Genomic DNA, 17,203 nt, shown 5'->3' on the forward strand with positions numbered 1-17,203 from the left:
AAGAGAGTGGGGAGGGGCAGGGGCAGAGAGAGGGAGACAGAGAATCCCAAGCAGGCTCCACGCTCTCAGTACAAAGCCCGATGTGGGGCTCAAACTGATGAACCATGAGGATCATGACCTGAGCTGAAGTTGGACGCTCAACCTACTGCACCACCCTGGTGCCCTGACTCATCCGTCTTTTAATGAGCATCTATTATGTGCCCTGAAGAGATAGAAAAGACACATGAGGCAGCATTACTTAGTGATTCCAGCTACTGTGAACACTATTAACTACAGGCCTGTTACTGATGGCACTGTTGGGAAACAAGGTTTTAATCTGGGGGCAATTTTTGGGACCTTTAGAAAACCATTGTATAGGGCAGTCATTATACAGGGACTATTTCTAGGAATCTGGAGATCATTAAGACGAGAGCAGTGCCTCTCTCACTGAGAAAGTGACTTAATCCAGCTGGATTAGGACCCTTTCCAGAGTACGTCTGGGTGTGTAGTATATGTAAAGTGACAGTGTTTCCTAAACCAAAAATTGGGATGCACAATCTGCCAAAAATAAGTGTCTGTGGGGATAGCAAGACAGGCTATTTTAAGTTGGAACTCCCCCAGAAAATCTGGGGTGTAAGCTTCTGACAGCCACTGCAGGGGTTCGCTCTAATGCATTCTGCACAACCAATTTTAGCTTTTGTCTCTGTGCATTTCTCACACGTCCACAGCACCTGCCAGCAGTTGTGCGTGCACGTGCTCTGTGATAGACAGGGAGTGGGGGATGGGAAACCGGAAGCTCCCTCATGCGCAGGGAACAAAGAACATGCGGGGGTAAACAATGAAGGCAGAGTTCTGTAAGGAAGTTAGAGGAACTAGTGGGGTGTCTTGAGTTCTTCCCTCCTCTGCATTCTCCCACTGAAATAGATCAGAAGACAGCTTCTCAAGTCAGATGTCTCTATGGAATGGTACCTACCTGGAAAATTTTTTTAATGTTAAAATTTTAAATTTATTAAAATGGCAGAATAATTAGGAATAATACAGCATGACTGTGGGAGGAGAACCATCAAATTGGTTGACATATGCTTCTATCAATCTCAATAAATAACCAGGGACATCGAATTAAGGACAGTCATGTGGAACGGGAATGGACTCTGTGAAGTCTGGATTTGGGGGCCATGTGTCCCCAAGTGGGCATTTGATAAAAATTAGTTGAATGAATGAATAAACACTACAGAAGTCAAAGCCTAAGTGGCCTAGGTATCTTCTCTTTGTCTTACTTTAGAATCTTGAGAAACAAATCCGATTGGCTGAGACAAGACTCTGAATTGCTTCATCTTGGATTAAATGGACTCACCCTGGTCCGATTAACTGTAACCACAAGGGTAGATCATACAATACAAATAGTGCTGTCTATCAGGTAAGGACTATGACAAGTGGACATTCCAAAGGAGATACGGATTAAGCAGACACTCCAACTTGATCTCAGCCTCCAGTTCTCCTTTGCTAAGGAAGTGACGAGAACCCTTTATCAGAGAGCCTAGGAGAATTATCCTGGTCTGGTTTGAGGGATCGGAGCCCCACATCATTTTATTCTATGTTGGAATAATCACGTCTTGCTTTTATTCTAAAGCCCTAAGCTTTGTTCTGAATTTACTCGTAGTAGTTTATTTCTGTGGCAGACGCTATTTCCTCCCATTGTGCTGCAGTATTATAGCTCATTCCCTCTCCCTCCCTCCCTCCCTCCCTCTCCCTCCCTCTCTCCCTTTCTCTCTCTCTCTCTCCCCCATCAGCTCCCTCACCCAAGCGCCCTATTGTTGTACTTCTGTCCTCTTTAGCATTAGATTCTTTCCTGCAGAATTAATATTCTTTTGTGGAACTCAGTGAGGGCTGGTTACTGTGTTTGGGTGAGAAGAAGTAGTTATTCTTCTGTCAGAACTGAGCTGTAAATAGGCTCTCTGTTGCATAGGGAAATGTAGCCGTGATACTCTCTGTATAATGCCTTTACATATTTTGCTAGCCCTAGAAAGAGCACTTAGTGGCATTATGGTTTAATCACTCTCTTTGCAATGTTACATGGCTTGTACTTATAAATGGGGTCTTAATATACAGCTAGTCATCTGCATACCATCTAGTGATGACAACCCGAAAAATGGGCTGAGGTCTGCTGGGTACAAGAGTGTGACAGGTTCGTCGGGTAGTGCTTTCCACCAGACGCTGCCGGCTCTCACCAGGGGCACCTAGAGAAGGGCACCTCCTCACCCTCTTGAGGTTACATATGGGCATGTGATTCACTTTCTCAAACAAAACTTGAGCAGAAATATAACGTGTCACTTCTGAGTGGAAACGTTAAGACCCAGGATGTGATATTCCATGCACATTTCCCCCTGACCATGGTGCTGGCAATACTCCAGACTGGCTGTTTCATCTATATGGGTCCCAGAGACAGGAGGAAAACTCCTGGCTGACCCAGGATAGATTTCTGCTCAAGCTATGGAGAGGTGGGGCTGTTTGTTACTACAGTGTAACTTAGCTCATCCTGACTGACACATGGGTTGTACGTACAACATAAAACGGTTTCTCTCACGAGTCTATTCATTCTATCCATCCATTTGTTCAAACATATATTATGCAGTTATTATGCAAAAGATATTTAAATTAAAGAGAAATGGAATTGATTAAGCGTCAAGAGAACATGTGATTATATGTGCATGTGTGTGTGTGTGCGTGTATACACATATATACGCTTGAAAATAATCAGACTGAGCTCTGACTATGGGTAAGACATAGTGCTAGGTATTTCGTATGATGAATTAACTTCTGAAGTCTATTTGCTTAAAAATTAGAACCGTTTTATAGTTTAGAAAAAAAGGCAAAAACAAATTGAAGCTCACAGAGGTTCTAGCACTTACCCAACACTTCCCAGCCAGTTAGTAGCAGGTTTGGGTTTCAAACCAAGGTTAGTCAGCTCTGTGGTTACCACCATGCTACATCGCCTCTTTCCAAACACTAAGATAGCTCTGTGCTTCTTCAGAGAACCCCAGGAAAGCAATGAAAAATAGAAACCCTGCCCTTTCAAATCCTTGCAGCTAGTACGCCTTCGGGTTTGCTTTGACAGGCTGTCTTCCCTTCAAAATGAAGAGAGAGGAAGCATGGACTGAAATAAAGGCCAGCTGTTCGGTGCAGCAGATACACCTGCATGCAGCCAGCAGAGCCCGCCTATCATTTCAGGAGGCCATGGAGCGGACACCTGTGGTCACGCCGCGACCTGCTCTGGGGGCACAGCCCAGGCTGCTCGTTATCCGAACAGGGTAGAAGCTCTGCAAATTGCATGTTTTCATACAGACTTAGGAAAGCGTGAGGGATGAGGGTAGGAATGTACTGATACCATCATTAATCAAACAACCGGGGAGTGAAGATGAAGGGATGCAAAGGTAGGTTCCTGTATCAGGAAAAGATGTGTGGGAAGAGATTAGAAATACTAAGGAGACAGAGACTTTTTTGGGCAAACGTTTTTCCATTCTTAAAGCTTTAAAATGTATGTAGGAGTTTCCTGGCCAGAGAGAGAGACAATGAAGGCAGCCCCCGAGACATTCATTCATCCATTGGAACATCACTTTCTGAACGCGCACAGCATAGGTGGCTGGGGTGGGAAGACGAAACCTACTACGTGCCAGGCACCATTCGAAGCCTGTATTAACTGGGTTAGTGCTCACAAAAACCCAAGAGGTAGAGACTCTGAGGATCTCCACTTTGCAGAAGGGGAAACGGAGGCACAGAGAAGTTTAAGTATCCTGCCCAAAGTCATGCAGCTTGGGGCATTCGCATCCCGCCAGGTCTGGCACCAGCACCGTGCTCTGAACCGCACGGCCTTTTGTGGGGTCTTGCTCCTCAAGTTCACAGATCAGCAGGAAAGGGGAACTTAGAAGCAAATCACTTTTTTTTTTTTTTAATTGCGCAAAAGCTATTTTGAGAATGATCCAAAGAGAAAGAATTCAGGTCTACCTAGGGACATCAGGGAGAGCAATACTGGGGAGAGAGACCTTTAAATGCCTGGCTGCATGTGTCAGCCAGGTGGGTGAGTGGGGGAAGGGGCCCCCGAGGTGGAGGGACCGCTTGAGCAAGTACACAGAAGCTGGGCTGATCAGAAAAGTGCTGAGGCACAGAGCTGCAAGGGAGGGCAGAAGCAGATGAAGCAAGGAAGGCAGAGCAAGGAGAGGGTACACAGAGGAGGGTCCTGTGTTCCAACTGAGCCATTGCTGGGTATGGGTGTCTGCCTTCTTGCGTTGCAGACACACCAAGAAAAAAAAAACAGCATCAGGCTGTTTGGCAGACCTCTCCCTGGCTGCACCTTAAGAAGCTGCCTGGCATCAGTGTGGAGGGCTGGCTGGCTGGGAGGGAGGGAAGCAGATCTGTTGAGAGAAAGGCCCCTGGAATCAGACAGCTCTGAGCTCGAGTCTCATATCCGTTTCTACCTCCGTGACCTTCGCCAATTAGTGACTGGACCTGCCAAGCCTCAGCCGCCAAATGGGTGGCTGCGAGACCCACGTAAGGAGTGGATGTTAGCTGTCATTGGCATGCTTTGGATTGGATTTAGATGTAAGTATAGCACTTAAGAGGATATTACAATACAACAGATGAAGGGGAAATCTGATCCTGGTGACCTGTCATGACCACGGCTGCTTCTCCCACTCTGTTGTAGGAAGGATTTGTTGGCACAGATTCATCCGTGTTCCCACACCAGGATCCTTTCAAGACCAAATGCAAGGTCAAGATGGTCTGTCATCGGCAGAGCGGATTTGGAAAACCAACTCATAATCTTGGCTTCATAATTAAGGGCTCTAACCCAGCACTCCTCAAACTTTAATGTACACACAAGTCACCTGAGATCTTGTTAAAAGGCATCACAAAAATAAAAAGAATTATAACTATGAGTGGCAACAGATGTTAACTAGACTTATTGTGGTGATCATTTGGCAATGTATATATTGAGTCATTATGTTGTAAACCTGAAAGTAATATGTCAGTTATATCTGAGTTCTTTAAAAAGCAAAAAATAAAATAAAATAAAATAAAATAAAATAAAATAAAATAAAATAAAATAAAATAAAATAAAGTAAAATAAAATAAAATGAAAAATTAAAAACAAATGTAAAGTGGCAGTTTTAAAAAAACTTTAAGGCAGATTCTGACTCAGTTGCACTATGGAGGGCCATGCGTGATACCCGTGCACCACTGACGAGGACCACCCGTGCGGTAGCAAGGCCTCAATCCATTGAGATTGCCCGAACCTACACTGCCCAAACCAAGAGTAAGAATCAAACCCAATACCTTTCGCTAACTGGCTTACTCACTCATCCTTCCATTAAATATTTGCTAAGCACCTACTGTATCCCAGGCCTTGGATAAACAAAATTATATACACCATAGGTCGTGTACCCAATCAGCTTGCCCGCTATGCAAATGGAGAAGGAAAGGACAAAGGGACTGACCATTTCTGCACAGCCCGATTCATGTACTTCATCTCATTTAATTCTCCCAAAAGTTCTATGAAATTGCAATCATGCATGCCACGCTGCAAAGCAGGAAACTATAATTTAGGGAGTAAGGATAAGTCCCCTCCCCTCCAAATTAATCAGCCAGTTGGTGGCACTGCGATTTGAAGCCAGGTCTTTTGGATCCCACTGCCTTGTTTATACTCTACAACTATATGTTGATTGCATTCTGTTTTTATTTACTTTGAACTTGACTGTGCCTCTTTAAGTTTTAGAGAGTAAACTCTTTTTTTTTTTTTTTTTTTTGCTCATAAATTTAATTGCTGACATAAAGGGAAAAATCCTGATGTAATTGAACAAGAAGATGTTTACAACCCTCTTTGAGCCATAGAGCTGCTGGCACACAAAATTTATGGCAGTAGGAGAGGGGAAATAAAAAGAAAGGGAAGACCAAGACAGATGTGCCTATGGAAATGTCGTGTTAATATATGGGTTGATGACCCGACACTGGCACACTCAGTTGGATAACTTTTTGGAGATCATTTAACCAGCTAATGAAGATTTACTTAATAAACTCTCAAACTTGCCAGAGCTAGACTCCTAAAAACAACCTTATAAATTACAAAGAAGATGGTGCGTTAAAGAGCCACCGTGGTTATTTAAAGATGGAGTGAAATTGCCAGAGTTGTAAAGGTCATTGTCCAGGAGTCTTGCAGCCATCACTGGAGGGCTGGGAACCTTTCAGGGGAGCAGCTCCCATGTTTGCACCCAATCCAGATAAATGCATACAGATGTTCCTTGAACTTGATCAACTTGCTTCTCAGCGTGAATACAAAATTGATTGGGCCAAATCAGAGCTCGTGCCAGTGAAGGCTGGCTGCATACAGAAATAAAATCAGCCACCTCCCATTTACTTAGAAGTCTCCAGCTTAAAATATACTGGAGGAAAATGTGCACTTCACTTTGGAGCAAGAGCCAAATTGCACAGCGACAAAATTATTCCCATCATCATGACAGCCTCAGCCAATCGTTCCCTTTTTTAATGTGCTGAAAGGAGGCAAGTTGGCATCATTAAAAGTATTTTTTTTCTAAAAATACATCATGAAATATGGAGAAACTAGAGACAGAAGAAGGGGGCCCACGCCTCAATCTAATTCTGAGACTGGGCTATTGAGTAACGGCTGTTCTGGATGTACTTTGAAGGCCCCAAGAAAAGATGTTGTATTTATTGCTTCCTGCTTCCCTTGCTACCCTAGATGGGCAGGGACATGAATATTTCTCCTCTAATTCAGTTCCTGTTTTTCAAGGAAGACCCCTTTCACTGCATGATTATCCCCAGAAATATCTAATCTTCACTCTCACTTGATGAACTACAACTGTCTCGTGTCTTTTGGTCTTCCTTAAGTACTCAGTCAAGGACATAATGGATGTTGCATGCTTCCGTTTTCTCTTCTCAAATTCGTCCCATGTTCCCTTCACCCTTCTTCCTGTCCTTTACTACCTAGTGAAGTTCTGGAAGCCAATCCAGGATGTGCTGATATAGAAACTGCCTAAGATGGAAAGGTCGACCCAACTGGTGCTCAGCTGGCCTCATCGAGGGATCCCTGTTCTCCCACTACGATGTGATGCTTCTTCACACCTATCTTTGTCCCTCATCTTCTCTGGAGAAGGATTTATACTCAGCCCCAGTGAGTCGGCATGCTCCCCCCTCGGTTTCAGCAATTCTGATGTCCAGATGTCTTATGCCCTTTTAATATCCGTTTCAGATTATCACCCTCACCACTGGGAAGTGACAGCATGCATATTTCTCCATGCTGAATTGCATTTTGTTCTTTTTTTGAACTTCATCCTTGGAAATTAGATTTTGCTATCTTTGGTTGTTTCTAGTACATGACTAAGATTCTCTTTCCAGCACAGTTACTTAATATCCCTTTCCAGAATATTACTTAAGGAGAAAAGGAGTACATTTTTCATATGAATATGAAGAATATGTCCCCATTTTTCCTTTGGAGGAAAAGGGCCACTATTGATTTTAACAATGAAAGTTGCACGGATGAAAGGGGAGCAATTATTCAAATCTGATCTAAGGTTTCACATTACATGTCAACTCTAGTCAATCGCCAGTCTTGTCCGGCACACTGTGGTGAGGAAGATTCTGAGGCTGGGTTAAGACTGGATGAGAAATATGGCAGCATGGATAGGTAACATCTCCCATGGGCCTGATGGGGAGATGTGGTAGGGCATCCATTTGCTTTTTTCAATGCTAATTCCAACACAAGATAATCCACAGTGTTCTGATATATCTACCAGATGCACTGACAAAGCCGTCTCAAGAAAAAGCCAATTTTCCAGGGCAAAATATCAAGTGTTCTTCCCCTAAAGCAGTCACTTTTATTAAAAAAAGGTTTAATTATAGGGGTACCTGGGTGACTTCGTTTCGGGTCATGATCTCATGGTTTGTGGGTTCGAGCCCAGCATCGGCTCTGCACTGCCAGCGGGGGGCGTGCTTGGATCCTCTGTCTCCCTCTTTCCCTGCCTCTCCTCCACTCACGCTTTATCTCTCTCCCTCTCAAGATAAATACAAAACTTTAAAAAGTTTAATTATATGAGCCAAATCTGATTAATTAATGATTGCCAGGACTGGGGAGTTAAGCTCCATGATTGATTAATAATGTCCACGAATGAAGGACTAGATATGGTGCTATAGTGTGAATGCTGTATCCTGCATTCAGGACTCCTGGCTTAGTGCAATATGCCACTGACTCTGTCTTGGGAACGTCATACAGCAGTAAAGGCTTTGAAAGTATCCTACAGAGTCAGGGCATATGTTAAGCCCAGATCGGTTACACAAGAAGCAGAAATGAGTCGAATACAGCAAAACATTAACAATCCTACACCTGAGATTTAGAGAATATAGTTCCTTCCAGCCCCACATGAAATATTTACAAAAATTGACCCCATATTGGTCAGAAACCAGGTATCAATAGAATTTAGACCATGTTCCAAAAACACGTAAGAAAATAAAAGTAAGACTTCCAAACTATTGGATAGGCACATGAAAAACGCACCATATATTTGCAAATTTAAAATCGTGCTTCTAAATCATTCAAAGACTACCTGACGTGACTTATTTATGTGTATATTTTCTTTTTTTCTTCTGTGAATGCAACCTTTAAGAGGTCAAAGAGCTACATTCACTACACTACTCCCAGTGCACACAGAGAACTGAAGATTGTCTGAGTCACAGCAGGGGCATGTTCAATGAGTGAATGGATGAATATGAGCGCTTACAGGATTCTGTTTATGCAGTACTTCAAGGGAAATGAATACCCTTAAATACATATATTACAAAAGAAGCGAAAACAGAATATGAGCTAAAGACCTAGCTTGGGATACCAGAAAATAAAGAGTAAATTCAAAGAAAGTAGAAACAGTACCTAAAGTGCACAGAACTTGATGAAACAAAACAAAAAAGAATGAGAAGGAAACAAAACAATTATCTAACCCACATAGAATCCTTTTCTTAAGAGCATTTTTAAAAGAACAGAAAAAGAGCAGAGATGGCAGTTAATTTTATAAGGCTAACATAACCCTTGATATTAGGGATATAGGTGTGCTGTTTCGAAGGGGCACATGCACCCCAATGTTTACAGCAGCACTATCAACAATAGCTAAAGTATGGAAACAGCCCAAATGTCCATCAACGGATGAATGAATAAAGAAGAGTGATACACACACACACACACACACACACACACACACACACACACACACAATGGAGTATTACTTGGCGATCAAAAAGAATGAAATCTTGCCATTACAAATACGTGGATGGAACTAGAGGGTATTATGCTAAGTGAAATTAAAGAAAGACAAATATCATATGACTTCACTCATATGTGTAATTTAAGACCCAAAATAGATGAACATAAGGGAAGGGAACCAAAAATAATATAAAAACAAGGAGGGGGACAAACCATAAGAAGAGACTCTTAAATACAGAGAATAAACTGAGGGTTGCTGGAGGGGTTGTGGGTGGGGGGATGGGCTGAATGCGTAAGGGACATTAAGGAGCACACTTGTTGGGATGAGCACTGGGTGTTACATGTAGGGGATAAATCACTGGACTCTACTCCTGAAATCATTATTGCACTATACACTAACTAACTGGGATGTAAATTAGATAATAAATAAATAAAATTTTAAAAACCCCATAACCCTTGATATTAAAGCCAGGTAAGGAAAATTATAAATCAATCTCATGCATGGATTTAGATGTAAACATCTTAAACAAAACATTGGTAAAGAACACCCATGAGCAGAATAAGAAATGGACAGACAGCCATAACCAAGCAGAGCTAGTTTCAGGAATGTAAGGATGGTGTAACATTACAAAATGTATTAATATAAATTACTACTAAAAGAGAAAAATGATGACTATCCCCACAGAGACAGAAGAAACATTTGGCAAAATTTCACATTCATTCATGTATTTCAAAAAGGAATGTAGGGCGGCTGGGGGGCTCAGTCAATTAAGCATCGATTTTGGCTCAGGTCACCATCTTGTGGTTCCTGAGTTGGAGCACCATGTGGGGCTCTGTGCTGACAGCTCAGAGCCTGGAGCCTGCTTCAGATTCGGTGTCTCTCTCTCTCTCTCTGCCCCTCCTCCACTCACGCTGTCTCTCTCTCTCTCTCTCTCTCTCTCTCTCTCTCTCTCTCTCTCTCTCAAAAATAAATAAACATTAAAAAAAATTTTTTTAAAGGCAACAGCAATTTACACTAAAGGGAACATAAATCTACTATAAACATTTTGAAAAGGTGCTTAGGGAACTGCAATTAAAAAAAACATATCATCAAATGATCAAGGTGTTTGGAGGGATCAAGGTTTTTATATTGCCAGTGGGAGTGAAAGTTTTTACAAGCACTTTGCAAAGGAATTTAGAGGTATCTGCACTGCATTAATTCTAAGATGCTTCTCAACCTCCACCCGCCCCCCCCCCCCACCGACCCTACCTCCTGCATTGTAACATTTCTGAAATCCAGATTCATTTTTCTAACTGTCAGCATCTTAAGATTCTAAATGATAGCAATTTTGTTGCAACTTACATTAGATGGCCTCTTAGTATTGATAAAATATGTAGTAAAGTTGAAGATACTCACACTCTATGATGCAACAATTTGATTCCTACACACATCTCTAGAGAAACAACTATACACAAAGATAATGCTGCCTAATGCAACATCTGTAGTTTAAAAAACGTTATCCCAGGAAGGTAGCAAAGTTGGTTTCTTTAACTCTTCTACCAGTAAGAATTACTTTATTATCAGTGAAGTGGCCTTAAACAGAGAAAAATGTATTATCTTCCATTAGAAGTCTAGGAGAGTTGCTTGGTTTTGTGACTCAGTGAGGACCTCAGGAACCCAGATTCTTTCCATTTTGCTGTTTTGCCATGGTTGGCTTGCTGACCCCGTCTCTTATACTTCTAAAGTTGGAGGCATAGAATTCTGGGCTTCAAGTTATACAAAGCTGTAATCATGAAGACAATATGGCATGGCACAAAAAAAAAAAAATGTACGGCCAACTAATCTTCGACAAAGCAGGGAAGACTATCCACAGGATAAAAGACTGTCTCTTCAGCAAGTGGTGCTGGGAAAGCTGGACAGCAACACGCAGAAGAATGAACCTGGACCACTTTCTTACCCCATACACAAAAATAAATTCAAGATGGATGAAAGACCTAAATGTGAGACAGGAAACCATCAAAATCCTAGAGGAGAAAACACGCAACAACCTCTTTGACCTTGGCCGCAGCAACTTACTATACTTGTTCACCTCTTGATCTCAACATTCCTGACTTAACAATAATGCCTAGGGCTTCAAATTAGCTCTTTATTCCTGCTCTTACATTTGTTCCAACATTTTTATTTTCAAATAATTATAGGCACACATGAAGTTACAAAGACAGTACAAGGAAGTGTTATGTACACACCACCCAATCCCTCCCAATGTGACATCTTACATACCTTTAAGACAATATCAAAACCAGGAAGTTGGCATTGGTGCAGTATGCCCATGCAAAGCTTGATGTCATTTTATCACATGTGTACATATACAAAACTACCACCAGAGAGTACAGAACTATTCCATCACCACAAAGACTTCTCTCATGACATCCTTCATAGTCACCTTCCCGTGCTCCCTCCATCCATCCCTAACTGCTGGGAACAACTATTTTGTTCTCTTCCTACCATTATGTAAAAAAAATTTTTTAAATGTTTATTGATTTTTGAGGGAGAGAGATACAGAGCACAAGCAGGGGAAGGGGCAGAGAGAGGGAGACAGAGAATCCAAATGAGGCTCCAAGCTCTGAGCTGTCGGCACAGAGCCCCACACAGGGCTTGAACTCGTAAACCCTGGGATCAGGCACCCAATCCTTATTTTAGACAGTAAAACACTATCCTTTGCTTCCTTTTTTAAGCATCACAAAAATAATATGGATGGATGGATGGATGGATGGATGGATGGATGGATGGATGGAACGAAGGGAGGAATGAAGGAAGGATGAAGGGAAGGGAGGAAGAATGGAAGGGAGGGAGAGAGGAAGGGAGGGAGAGAGGAAGGAAAGATGGATGGATGTGTGGAAGGAACAAAAAAGCAAATGTAATAAAATATTAGTTACAGAATCTGGGTATATGGTTCTTCACTGCACAATTCTTTGATCTGTGTTTGAAATTTTTCATAAATACAATATTGTAACAAAATTAACCTAAATGTCCTCCAATAGGGGAGTATATGAGTATATTATATTTCTACAATGGATTAGTTGACAGCATTTAAAATGAAGGAAACAGGGGCATCTGGAAAGCGTCTGATTTCGGCTCAGGTCATGATCTCGCAGTTCGTGGGTTTGAGCCCCACGTTGGGCTCTGTGATGACAGCTCAGAGCCTGGAGCCTACTTCGGATTCTGTGTCTCCCTCTCTCTCTGCCTCTCCCCTGCTTATGCTCTGTCTCTCTCTCTCAAAAAATAAATAAACATTAAAAATTTTTTAATTAAAAATAATAAAATGAAGGAACTAAATCCATATGTAACAATATGGATAAATCTCAAAAATAGCATTTGGGTTAAATTGCAGAATAGCCTCTGTGATGTAATAACACACACAACATCCAAAGATAATCACCACTTTGAAGCTGTTTTCCCTACTTGTTTTCATAATTGATTACATAATGACATCATGTGTGACATCTGGGTATTGGTAAGGATATGGGCATGTGCCAAATTCTTTTTATTTTGGGGGCACCTGGGTGGCTCAGTTGGTTAAACATCCGACTCTTGATTTTGGTCATGGTCTTGCAGTTGAGTTCAAGCCCTGCACTGGGCTCCACACTGACAGCATAGAGCCTTCATGGATTCTCTCTCTCTCTCTGCCCCTCCCCTGCTAGCTCGCTCGCTCTCTCTCTCTCTCTCTCTCTCTCCAAATAAATAAATAAACTTTAAAAAAAGATTTCAAAAACCCTTTTTATTTTTCACACGTGAAATCTTTTATTATTAAAGAAAACATGAATTAAGAAAAAAAAGACATGCCCCATAGGCCTTCATACAATGGAAGATACCGGCTCAGAAGTAGACCTCAGAAACGTGTGAGTCAACTTATATATGTGTCTCCTTATAGTTTCTCAAATCATGGGACACATTTGCCAATTACTTTACTTCAAAGAACAAGGTACTTCAGTGAGAAAACACATTATCTTGAAAAGGCTTCACTCAAGGCTAGCTTTAGGTATTTCCTGAGGTCCCATGATAGCATCAGTAAACAAGGAAGCAGGTAAATTTAACACACATTTAGTAATTATTCCTGCAAGTATGGCCTTTCTAGTTGCAAGCGTGGGTTACCGTTACAAATTAAACCCGTAAAGCCACTTAACACAAAACAGACTAAGAGCTCGGATCATGCAGCCAGCGGACATACAGAGACAAATATTTTTCAAAAACCAAAACTGCTCATGCTTTTCTTATCACAAAAGTCAAGATAGTGCTACCTTCAGTGAGGAGAAATGAGTTTTGATCTTCTGAGTGCCTGGAAATACTGATCCCATGTTTCTGTCTGGGTGGCTACGACAAAAGCGTTCAATGTATAATTATCCACTGAACCATTTGCATGCTTTACGCATATCTCTGTATTTTGTTATGTTTTCATGATAAAAGAAGAGGTAACCTAAATTTGCGTAAAGTAGGACTGGGGGCTTGGAATACAATTTTTAGTTACAGTATCACATGCGAACTCAAAAAGCTGCTGTCTCTCCGGGGCGCCTGGGTGGCTCAGTCAATTAAGTATCCAACTCTTGATTTTGGCTCAGGTCATGATCCTACAGTTCCTGAGATTGAGCCCCATGTCGGGCTCTGCACTAACAGTGTGGAGCCTGCTTGGGATCTTCTCTCCCCTTCATTCTCTCCCCCTCCCTGGCTCTCTCTCTCTCAAAATAAATAAATAAACTTAAAAAAAATAGTATTTATAAAGCTGCTAATACTTTGGAAGGAGGCAAAGTTGGCATGCTGGGAAAAACCGAAATCACTGAGAACCGGCTCTGGTCATACCACAGGAAATCACATAAGCAATGCATGTGAACGTTTGAGTCAAAGTCTTTCCAGAGATGTTGAGTGAACAAGAAGCCTCGTTTCCAAATTATAATCCTGCATGTAATTTAAAGTATGTATGTGACAAAACAATAAAGTTATTATTCTTAAAAGAGGTGGGTGTGAGATGATATAATCTATACCCCACAGCTGTAAACTTTGTAATTTGGCTAACAATTCTGGAAAGGTGAGAATCTTCTCGTGGAGAAAATGTGATCGCCATGTATTTGGGGGCCTTCTTGCATATAAGTATATGCAATTTTTCATCACTGAAAAAGCTGCAGCTAAGGATCTTTCTTTCTCTCGTAGAAGGTGTATCTCACAGACTTGTCAAAAGTTATATCTGCAAAGAGCTTTACAAACCATCCAGGTTCCCATTCTCTCAAATGGAGCAAAGGAAGGAGGGAGAGTTTGATCTCCCTGAAGGAAAGATTACCCCCCAAAGACTCAGAGATAAAAAAAAATAATAGAGTTGTCAAAAAGATTTCACTCTCCCCGTGGTCTTGATAGATATTTGTCAACTCGTATCAGAGTGGCTTGTCGTTCTAATGCTGTGCTCTTACCTGAAAAACAAGACACTAGCAGCACTACAGCACGAAAGCAATAATTAGATAGAATCTGCACATTCCTAAATCATGATGCAAGAGGGGACCACGGCAGCACAAAACAGGGTTGAACAGGAAAGGTGTACTATTTGTTGAGGAAATATGTATTGTGGGTCACTGTGGAATCATTTCGGAATACTGAGGTGGGGATAGAGACAAGTGGTAAGTGAATTTACCTTACGGAAAATGAAAACTTAAAAAACATACTCATAATTCATGCAGGCACTCTAGCCAAAGAGCTTTAAGCCTTGGTACAGATATAAACCCTCTTATTTCATATAAAGCCTTCAGAGACCAACAAGGGCAACAAAAGCCCATGGTCAAGTTCATGTAATGACTTTTAGAGAGGTGTGCTTATTTGATAGTTAAAACAAACAAACAAACAAACAAACAAACAAACATAAATTGAGCATCCTGATAGTATATTTGCATAGCCTGTTCTCAAACTGCCCTTCAGTGATATCCAGAGAAAAGTTCCTTCTGATATCACTTGATGACATTGGCACGGTCCTGTAGGACATGCAGTCACAAGGTGTGGAAGTGATGTGAGGTCTACCTGATGTACCCAGGAGGTTCGTAATTGTCAAAACTCTGTTTTACATGTTATCAGTGTGCTTAGAACTTTCTTAAAACCATGGTCACACAAGAGATACAAAAAACTATGTGTGACCCAGATATTAGGATATTAGGAGGGTTGCTTGAAGATAAGTAGTTTGGGGATCAAGAAGTCAAAAGACTAGATGCATAGGGAGCAGGCTATATATATATATATATAGAACTATATGTATAGTAAATAAGTATTTGTTAAATGGATAAAGAGCACTAAATGCAGGCCTAGGAGTAGACCAGCCAGGTTCAGAAATACACACACCAATCCAAGTATGCAAAAACTCAACTGATTTCTGGGGAATGGAAAATTCAAGTGGTCTGTCCAGTCACTCCAGAGAAGGGTAGACAGAAGCCCAGTTCAGCCAGGAACACTGATGCAATTAGGCCATGACTAGGACTAGGAGACAGACTTTTAAAATGTGATCACTTCACTCCTGCATTAAAATCACAGCATTTTCCCACTATTCTTATGAGAAAGTCCCAATCCTCACTATGACCTTTGTTGGTCAGCTCCTTCTAGAATCAGATCTTGAGCCCAGGATTCTAGAGTATGTGACTCATTAAGGAAGTGCTTCCAAGAGACTGGAGACAAGGCTGAAGAAGGACGAGGAGATAAGGAAGAGTGATACTTCAGGTTATGTCCCATCCCCAGCCCAACCGTGCACGGAACTGTGGGCATAAACGCGCCTCAGTTTGCTGTGTATCAAGACAAAGAGACTAGGGGTCTGTGCTCCTCACCACTCAGTCACTGACCAGAGGCCACCCATGGGATGCAAGCTGTTCCCAGTAGTGAGGTGGTTCCAGTAGGCCAAGGGCAATCTTTTGAAGAAAGCCACAAATGGTAGCCACTAGCAGCAAAGCACAGAGAGGCTGTGGGGGGGGGGGGGGGGGGCGGGGGGGAGTGTGCGTGGAAAAAGAGTACAAGGGATGGGAGAGACTGTACGAAAGACAAAATATAAGTCTGCTAAAATAGGGATCTACAAAGCCAGCACAACCTAGCTCTCTGCATCCTTATCTTCCCCCAAGCTCTCTGGATTAGTCGGGATTCTCCAGAAAATCAGATCCAATATAAAGAGATTTATCATAAGAAACCGGCTCATGGGATTATGGCGGCTGAGAAGTCCCACAGTCTTCCATCTGTAAGTGGAGGCCTGGAGAGCTGGTAGTGCCATTCTAGCCTGAGTGCAAGAGAAGTCCAACATCTGAGCAGAGAGTGCAAACTCTCCCTTACTCCCCCTTTTTGTTCTATTCAGATTTCCAAGAGACTGGAAAAGGCTCACCCACACTGAGGAAGGCAATCCACTCAGTCTACCAATCCAAATGCTAATCTCATCCAGAAACACCATCATAGACACACCCAGAATAACGTGTAGCCAAACATCTGGGCATCCCCGGGCTCAGTCAAGTCAACATGTAAAATCAACCATCACATGCCCCTGGCCTCCGTGCACGCACCACGGGCCCAGTACATGGTGTATGAACGTGAGCTCAAGCTGGCCCAACAATAAGGGAGGTGACACTGGCCAGGCAAGATGCTGAGTTCTGAAAGTGGTACCAGAGAAAGGATTACAATGACCTCATTCCAAAAAGAAGTGAGTGGTTTTTAGTCTTTTTTTTTTTCCAATGAGTGTGGTCTTTTCACGCACAGACTAGTTTTTCATTCCACTGAGATCCAGAAGCCAAAGGAAATGACTGGGGCCTTTACTCTACAACATGCTTTCTCAAAGGACACTATATCCTCTCCAATGGGGTAAAAATTGGCACTTCAGGGGGAAGTCAAAACAATCTTATGCTTTTTATGTATATAGCACAGATACACATATAGTGCATAAACAGATACACAGTGTATCTATGGTGTTAAAATTTCACGGGGAAATAGGG

At 42.0% G+C, this 17,203-nt stretch overlaps 2 long non-coding RNA genes across 3 annotated transcripts in view; one reads left to right on the forward strand and one right to left on the reverse strand.

The window, feature by feature from the left end:
* LOC131500664 (uncharacterized) overlaps window positions 1-17,203 on the reverse strand; it is a 173,740-nt gene that overhangs the window by 124,911 nt on the left and 31,626 nt on the right. The window lies entirely within an intron of this gene.
* Window positions 858-4,909, forward strand: LOC131500663 (uncharacterized). The gene is made up of 3 exons (XR_009256412.1): window positions 858-944; window positions 1,262-1,396; window positions 4,679-4,909. It is a non-coding gene; the product is annotated as an uncharacterized LOC131500663 (long non-coding RNA).

The sequence above is a fragment of the Neofelis nebulosa genome, chromosome 18, assembly GCF_028018385.1.
Source record: "Neofelis nebulosa isolate mNeoNeb1 chromosome 18, mNeoNeb1.pri, whole genome shotgun sequence".
In the NCBI taxonomy this organism is placed as follows: Eukaryota; Metazoa; Chordata; class Mammalia; order Carnivora; family Felidae; genus Neofelis; species Neofelis nebulosa.